Raw genomic sequence first — 9255 nt, 5'->3', positions numbered from 1 at the left:
GGCCGGCGCTGCCGCCTGCTTGACGCCGCTTTCCCGCGTCACTGCGGGACAGAGGAGAGAGAGAGAAGGAGAAGAGGAAGAAAGATTCTGACTAAACCAGAACAGGAACTTTTTCTTCTTTTTTTCTGAGCCGAATTGAATGCCGGGAGTTTGCTGCTGAACTCCCGGCGGGAGAACTCCAGGAAGAAAGAAGTTTAAGAGAGAAAGAGTTAAAAAAAACACGAAGATCAAGAAGTTAAGAGAAGAAACACGAGGAAATGATGAGATTAGATTAGATTAGATTAGATTAGATTAGATTAGATTAGATTAGATTAGATTAGATTAGATTAGATTAGATTAGATTAGATTAGATCAAATTCTATTTTATTGGAATAGATACATTAGATTTTTTAGATTAGTTTAGATTAAATTATTTTAGATTTAATTCAATTAGATATTAGATCAGATTAGATTATATAAATCATATAGACTACAATACATTAGTGTAGATTAGATTAGATTAGAATATTTTAGATTAGATTAAGTTATAATAGATTTGATTAGATTACATTTCATTAGATCAGATTATATCAGATTAAATGAGATGAGATTAGATTACATTTCATTAGATTAGATTAGATTAGATTTATTTGGATTAGACAATAGAATAGATAAGATTAGATTAGATAAATTAGATTAGATCAGATTAGATTACATTACGTTTTATTAGATTAGATAAATTAGATTAAAACAGAATTAATTAGATTATACATTTGATTAGAATAAATTAGGTTGAACTTGATTAAAATAGATTAGATACATTAGATAAATTAGATTAGATAAATTAGACTAGAAAGGATTGCGTGTAACAATTAATGGATATATTGATGGATACATTTCTGTTCAGACCAATCAGATCAATCTGTCTGAAACAAGTTATTTTTTAAATCGACTTATATCATTAAAAATGTTTTTAAATTAAATAACTCAGTTGTAATCAATATTGGAAAATATAATTTGTATTGAGGCATTCGGTAGATTTATTTTACTATAATGTGAAACGACCGTCTCAGCGGAAAACCCACGTGATGCAGCAGAAACTGATCAACCATCATTACAGTCAAATGTGTGAAAACACTTCAGCAAGATGTGACCAAACAATCAATATTTTGGCTTTTTTCTTTTCTTATTTTTATTTATTTATTTATTTGCTGTATTGCCTAATTTAGACATTTTGAAATGTTGACAGAATGTAGACATTTTTCCATTTTTTTGGCCAATTTGGAGTTTAGCTAATATGCTAACCATATGCTAGCTGTTTGGTAAAATTCAACATTTTTCCAGGTTTTTGGGCAAATTTGGCATTAAGATAATATTTTAACAACCTTTCAGCTTCAGCAATTTTTCCTATCTCTCTGTCTGTCTGTCTGTCTGTCTGTCTATATCTATCTATCTATCTATCTATCTATCTATCTATCTATCTATCTATCTATCTATCTATCTATCTATCTATCTATCTATCTATCTATCTGTCTGTCTGTCTGTCTGTCTGTCTGTCTGTCTGCTTGTCTGCGGGTCCGTCTGCGCATGCGTCTGCGTCTCCTCCGCTCGTGCTCCAGCAGATCCGTCGTTCTTTCGTTCTTTCTCTGGAGCTGCTTTTCCAAAGGCAGCGCGTGATTGGAGCCGCAGAGAGCGGGTCGTCGGGGTTTAGATCGGAGTATTAGAGCTCATCAGCATGATAATGTGCACGTACACATGCTCGGAGTCTGAGCCCCTTTGATTTGGCCCCGCGATAAAATCCTTATCGGCGGCAAACATCCACTCCCCATTCCAGGATCTGACATTAATTCAATCCGCCCTTTTATTCACGCCCGTTTTCCTCACGTGAACGCGCGAATCTCATTATCAGACCCATCAAATCAAATCAAATAAACAAGAAAAACGGATAATAAGAAATGGAATCGTGATTGTTATGGAAAGCCTCGGCGGGTTTGATGTCTCTGCCTCACAGGTGATGCGCGCGTCAGAGGAGCCGGAATCCAGAGCTGCTCCTGCGCGCGCGCCTGATTCTTGGATGTCAGTGATTATAGCCCCTCCCGGGGTAATTTTTCATCGGTGCTGGGCTAATCTTTGTTCTTTGTGAAGATAATAAATAGCCTAATCGTTATCAGCGCGCCGCTGGAGGTGTCAGGGAGAAAGAGGCTGATCGGCCCGGAAAATAGGCTCCAAAGTGCGGCGGAATAAATGACATTTCTTATCTCTCCCTCCCAGATTATCACCCCCCCCCCACTCCTTTAAACTCACAACAACAATATAAGAGAGGGGGGGTCGCTTATACCGGACCAGATCCGTGCGCGTGATTATCAAAATAAGGGAAAAGTCTTTATTCTGCAAGAATTTTATTTTACTTTTCATTATTTTATTAAATAAAACATAATAATAATTTTAAAAAAGTGAAATAAGAACATCTTCTCTTCTCCTCAGGAGGCCGAAACAGACATTTTCCAATAAATACAAGCTGGATGCTTAATAACTTGGCAGCTGCAGCAGCCTTGGGCCCTCTGCTGATGGTCTCCATGGTAACGGAGATAACAGCCCAGTCATTTTCCATATCTTACAGTCTATTATATTCAAGGATTATTCCTTCTTCCTGAAAAGGTCAAACCTAAAGTCAATCCAGCCAGGAGAGAGCCTCGTCCTCCTCTTCCTCTTCATCATCCCCTCCATCACGACAAAAGGATTTGCCGTTTTGTTCCGTTACCTCGTTAAAGCGGTGTCACGCCCCGTGCAGACACAGGTTGATAAGCGCGGGCCTTTCAGCAGACGACAACACGACTCTCTTCATCTTTGACAGACTCAGTACCACTTTTTCAGATGTCTTCCTTCAGGTGAAATTGTTGTATTAATTTGATTGGTTTCTTCCTTTTAAATCCAGAGGAAAAAGAACAAATATGAGGGGAGGTGATCTTCTCGTCATCATTTGCATCTCGTTCAGAGGTTGGAGATTTGAATGCTTTTTGTAACACATCAAAAAGAAGGATGGTGTGTCAGGATCTGGTCCCTAAGATGAAAAAGTAAAGGAACACTTGAGTCCAAACAGGATTTTGTTGACTCCCACAAGAGCCAAACTGACACTTTGAGGGATTTGAAGTGATGTTCAGTTCAATTTTATCTATATAGCTCAACATCACAAAAAAAATTGCCTCATTGGGCTTCATGACGGTAATTGTACTGAGCCAGAAGGTCGGTCATAAAATATAAACAATAGGCGATTGATTGCTAAACTAAACTGGTTATCCCTGCCCTTACACCCTCCTTCCCGATAAGGAAAAACTCCTAAAAAATCTGATCCAGGAAAAAAGAAGGAACCTCAGGGATGTCCACATGAAGGAGAGATCTTCTCCCAGGACGGACAGGAGATTTACCAGGACTATTAAAGAGGAATTCGCTTATCTAACTCTACAACTACGTATTTGAATAGAGTTCATCCATATGGGACTGGGGGGACAAGTGGGTTTGAGGTCCACGGCCAAGACGAGCCAGAGGCGTGGTCCACGGCCAAAATGTGACAGATTTGTGGTCCACGGCCAAGACGAGCCAGAGGCGTGGTCCACGGCCAAGTTGAGCCAGAGGCGTGGTCCACGGCCAAGACGAGCCAGAGGCGTGGGCCACAGCCAAGACGAGCCAGAGACGTGGTCTACGCCCAAGATGAGCCAGAGGCGTGGTCCACGTTTACAACAAGCCAGAGGCGTGGTCCACAGCCAGAATGAGGCAGATTTATGCTCCATGGCTAAAACAAGCCAGAGGCGTGGTCCACGGCTCAAACGAGTCAGAGGCGTGGTCCACGGGCAAAACATGCCAGATTTGTGGTCCACGTCCACAACGAGCCAGAGGCGCGGTCCACGGCCAAAAAGAGGAGCACTGACGAGAGAGGAACAACACGTGAATCACACTGCACCAAACAGAAGGACAGAGAACTAAATATAATAAATAATAAAGAACAGAGGAGAATAGAACTAAATGAGAATAGAACCCCAGAGCTGATATGGATAATAACAATGATAAAAAATCAAACATTTTTAGCTTATCAATAGTAATCTTGACCTACGAGAGCTACAGCAGAGGAAACCGACCTCCAGGGCTCGGTTTATGAAACCAACTTCCCTCTGCTGAGTTCTGTGGGGAAATATGTGATTGATGTCATTTAAATTATAGTTATTAACCAAACTTCATTATAGCAGGTAAAGGAGGAATAAACTAAATATTCCCTGATCACAAACAAGCCCGGATGTTCTGTGGTCTGTTTCGGTCAGACGAGACAAAGAACTTCATGGAAGTTTATTTGGTTTTGACAGAAAAGGCAGCAGAACTGACCATTTCAAAATCCATTGGCTTCAGTTTTCCCCCCTAAAAATAGGGATGAACTTGACCAGATCACATTGTTTTCATTAACTTTTAAATTTTGGGGGGGTAAATGAAATTAAGAAATTTGACCAAAAAAAATGCCTGAAATGAAATTAATGTATATAGAAAGGCACCAACTAGTTTACCACCCGAGGTTTTCTAAATGTTATTTACTGAGTAGGATAAAAAGAAAACAAGTTTGTTTGTGTCTGCATTGCCCTGACTCATGAAATGCAGTTGAGCTCATGCATGAACATCATGAAACTAGAATGTTCTCCTGGAATGAGGGAATGCTGAAGTTCGCCTCAGTTGGACGAATCAGAAGTTGATGATCATTAAATAAATACTGCAACTAATTTCATAAAAAATTCTACCAGAATCAGTTTTTTAAATTAATTTATTGTTCAAGTGTTTTTTTCATGTCAGCTGCTGGTGTCAGTAAATAAGGAAAATATGATCAACGTTATTTTTAAGCTTTTGATGACATGAGTTCAATAATACTAAACTTTACTGTTTCTGTGAAAAGTGAAAATGTTTTACATTCTAATTACATGTGAAAAAAGTCACTCAATTCACTGTAAAAAGAGAAATATTGGGTCGATTAACAAAAGTTCTGTTACATTTAAAAACATTATTTTTTTATCAAATTTACTTTTTAAGAGGAGATAACCATCAACTTAACATTGTATTTGGAGAAAACTAATACATTTAAATGTAACAAATGACAGAAGTTTTGTTAATTGATTCAACGTTTCACCTGTTGAAGTTGTTTGATTTTAAATGAAACCTCATTTCATTATAAATGTTTGTTAAGGTTTCAAACAAATGTTTCAAAAGTTTAAAAGTTATCTTCTGAATGCAGCGTCAGACGATAAATGGCCAATCATGACTCAGCAGAAAGAAAATCTACTTTTTGTGATTGTTCAGGTCACCTCAGATCTGCATCATGAGGTGGAAATGTTTAGATGAACAGTGACCTCTAGAGGTGATGCTGCTCCCTTCAGCTGAAGCGGCTTCATCACCTCATTTCACTGGTTTTGAATGGATGGAAGACTCAAATCCTTGGATGAAACATCACAGTTTTTCTCAGTAGTTTTGGTGCATTTTTTTTTTTACTACAGAATTAAAGTTTGCATCACTGCTAAAACATTTGTCAAAACAATTCGTGCAAACTGTAAACATGTTGGATAATCTGCAGAAGCGAGTCCATTTCTCAAAAGGGAAAGTCAACGACACAAAAGCTCATATGTGTAGTTCAGGGTTCAAAAGCTGATCTGGAAAAGCAAATATTTCTGTCCGGGAAAGTGTCAGTGTCTTCAAAACGACGAGTTATGACTCCAACGTCTTGGAACAATCAAGTCTTCACTGAGACAGATTACTCTGGAAGGGATTTCCAATGTCACGTAAAGTGAAATCAACCACGTTTGACGTTTTGAAAACTATGAATCAATTCAAATAAAGACGTGGTATGAGCTGATGATTCAAAAGGGAACCTCTTCTAGGTTGTCTTACATCAGAGGTCCCCAAACGTTTTCTAATGAGGGCCACACAACTGTTCTTCTCTGATGGGGGTCGATTTGGGGGCTAACAGAAAAAGTGTAACAATCACAGTCTAAATGTAAAGATTTATGGTTTTCCAGAAAGCAACACATAGCCAAATCTTAAATAATTCATGTTTGCAATCTTCATGGGAAAAATAACACAAAAACATTTCTAAAACTAGATATTTAGCATTACCTGTGATAATGCTAGTTTGAATGCTGTAAGCTGAATTTAGCCGCTGAAGATGCTAATGCTAATAGCTGAAGTTGCTGAAATTCATAACTAAAAACGCTGAAGCTAGGAGCTGAAAACGCTGAAGTTGATAGCTGAAATTGCTGAAGCTAATAGCGTAAAATGCTGAAGCTGATGGCCAGCTAAAATAGTAGCTAAATGCCAAATTAGCCTAACAAACTGAAAAAAATTCTAAATAAGCCAAAGCAGTTAGCATGTAGCTGAAATATAGCTAATGCCAAATTAGCCAGAGAAAAATATTAGTTAAACTTAACTAGCCTAAAAACCTGAAAAAGCCTAAATTAGCCAAAACAGCTAGTATGTTGCTAAAGAATAAGCTAAATGCCAAATTAGCCTAAAAAACTGGTAAAATGTCTAATTTAGCCAAAACAGCTATCACAAAGCTAAAATATTAGATAAACTCAAAATTAGCCTAAAAAATTAAAAAAGTCTAAATTAGCCAAAATGGCTAGCATGTAGCTGAAATATAAGATAATGCCAAATTAGCCTAAAGATTGGTAAAATATGTAATTTAGCCAAAACAGCTAGCATAAAGCTAAACTATTAGCTAAGATCCAAATTTGCCAAAAAGAAATAGGGGAAAAAGGCTTAATTAGCCAAAAATAAGCTGGCATGTAGCTAAATTATTAGCTAAACTCCAATAAAAAACCTTGAAATTCCTCATAACTGCCAAAACAGTGGAAAAAGCTAGCATAAAAAACGGTGAATATTTTAAAAGCTGAAAGAGCTGAAGAGCTACGGACATAAAAACAAAATGTACAGAAGAAAATTAATAATAATAAAGAAATAAAAAGTGAATCACTATTAAACCAATAAATATTCTCTCTTCTCCATCATAGTTCAGAATGCCGAAGAGTGGAATAAAAAGTCTTGTTCTATGAGGTTCTCAATCAGCGTTTCTGATAGTCATTCTGCTATCTTTTTAGACTATTTTGGCATTTACTAAGATTTTTTTAGGCTGTTTTGAAGTTTAGCTAATGTTTCAGCTACATGCTAGCTGTTTTGGCTAATTTAGGCTTTTTTTAAAAGGTTTTTAGGCTGTTTTGGAGTTAGGCTAATATTTACATGCTAGCTGTTTTGGCTTACCTACGTTTTCTTTGTTTTTTTAGGCTAATTTAGCATTTAGCTAATATTTTAGCAGGCTATCAGCTTCAGCATCTTCAGAGGCCAAATTCAGATTACACCATTCACACTAGCATTATTGCAGGTAATGGAATATATCCAGGTATTATTATGTTAAAAAGTTACGGTTTTAAAGTTTAAAAAATGTAGTTTTAGAGTGTTCAATAAATGTTTATCCTGTTTGGCCCGTGACCTAAGGTGTGTTTTGGATTCTGGCCCCATGTGTGATTGAGTTTGACACTACTGCTTTAGTCTTTGTGTGGTGGAACCATTCTAATGCAGCAGAACTACTTTATTCTGTTCTCACCACATGGGAGCAGAAGTCCAACCTCAGTGTGTAAAAAATAGCAGGTGGAATAAACAAAGAAAGATGAATTCTTTCGCAGCTTTGCATTTTATGACCGATTTATAAGCCATGTATGTACATATTTTTAAGGGATTCTCATTTTGGAGAATGTGTTTACATATTATATGTATGTGCACATATTTATCCAAAAATGCTCAAAACACCAAAGCAAAAGCAAATGTGAAGAGATTTAGAGAAGATACAACAGTGGAAAGTCGCGTTCGAGTGTCGGTTTTGCCAGATTTCTCCAGGTGCACGACAGAAAGCAGCAGACTGCAGAGGAACACAGCTGACCATTGGGCTGCCTTACCACATCCTTTACCACACCCTCAAACCTTTCTCGATTTCTTCATAACTTCACAAACACAGCTTGTAAAATGAATGAATGCTGGATTATCATCGAGGTTGAGATTATTCTAACCACGCTGTTTCTCGACGGTTTTCGTGTCACCCAGGATTTTACGATTAGTAAATCCTTTGATTTCATAATTGCTGTCTTGACTTTAAATCAGAATGAGAGAGCAGCATCAGATGCTTTAATTTGGAGCTCCAGTGTTTATGTTCTTTAATTTAATGTAATTTTTTAAGTTCAAGAATCTGCTGGAATTATTGTGTTAACAACTGAAAAGTTACAGTATGTTCTAGATTTTGTGTTTAGGCGTCGCACCGACGACACCTCAGGTGTTAAAGGGTTAAAATGCTGGAACAGAAAATGGGTTTGATGCAGGACAAACTAAAAAAAGCACTGGATTTGGGCCTCAATGTATCCAAGCGCTTGCTAACGTACAGTTCACACAGCTCATACTCTAAAGAAAAGCTACTTTAACACAAAATGGTAAATAATAAGACTTTTTGACCAGTTTCCAACATGTTCATGAAGATTAATAACACTAATTGCTTGCAAATTTGTTGGGTTTGCCAGCTTTTGTTTGCTTTAGTAGCTAGCAATGCTCCTTTGCTAGCTTTAGTAGCTAGTGAAGCTCATTTAGTAAAATAAACTAATTTTAATCACTGTTAAATCCCGTACTACTAAAATCATTCCAATGTGACACAGGGTATCTTTTATTTTGAAAGGGAGTCATGAAAAGAAAGTATGACTGTTGAAAATAGTAGTATTTAATAATAGTATTTTCTCTTTATGTGTATCTATATATGAAAATAGTAAGATCAACTTGGATGTAAATCGGTGTCTCTATTTTTCTAAAGGGTGGAGTCTTATTTTGTGGCTCCTCCTGGGTTGTGGTCAGTAAGAAATCCACTCCAATCCCACTTTAAGTGTGTTGAAGGTTGCAGACCCATGCTTTAGCATCCTTTGCTAGCTTTGGGAGCTAACAAAGTATGCTAGGCTAGGTAAGTTTATTTGTATTTCATGTCCAGAGAGAATTCAAAGTGCTTTACATAAAACATTAAAAGAAAAAATCAAAAGAAATTGTAAAGCTGTGATCAGAAGAAAGTAGATGAAGAAAGTAAAAAGATTTTAATTTAAAACAAGCATAGATAAACAGTGCGGATGTAAACTTTTGAATACATATTAATCAAATCCAACTGAGAACAGGTGAGTCTTTAACCTGGATTTAAATACACTGAGTGTTTCAGCAGATCTAAGGTTT

The sequence above is a fragment of the Oryzias melastigma genome, linkage group LG5, assembly GCF_002922805.2.
Source record: "Oryzias melastigma strain HK-1 linkage group LG5, ASM292280v2, whole genome shotgun sequence".
Lineage (NCBI taxonomy): Eukaryota > Metazoa > Chordata > Actinopteri > Beloniformes > Adrianichthyidae > Oryzias > Oryzias melastigma.
Note: the sequence above shows the minus strand (reverse complement) of the source record.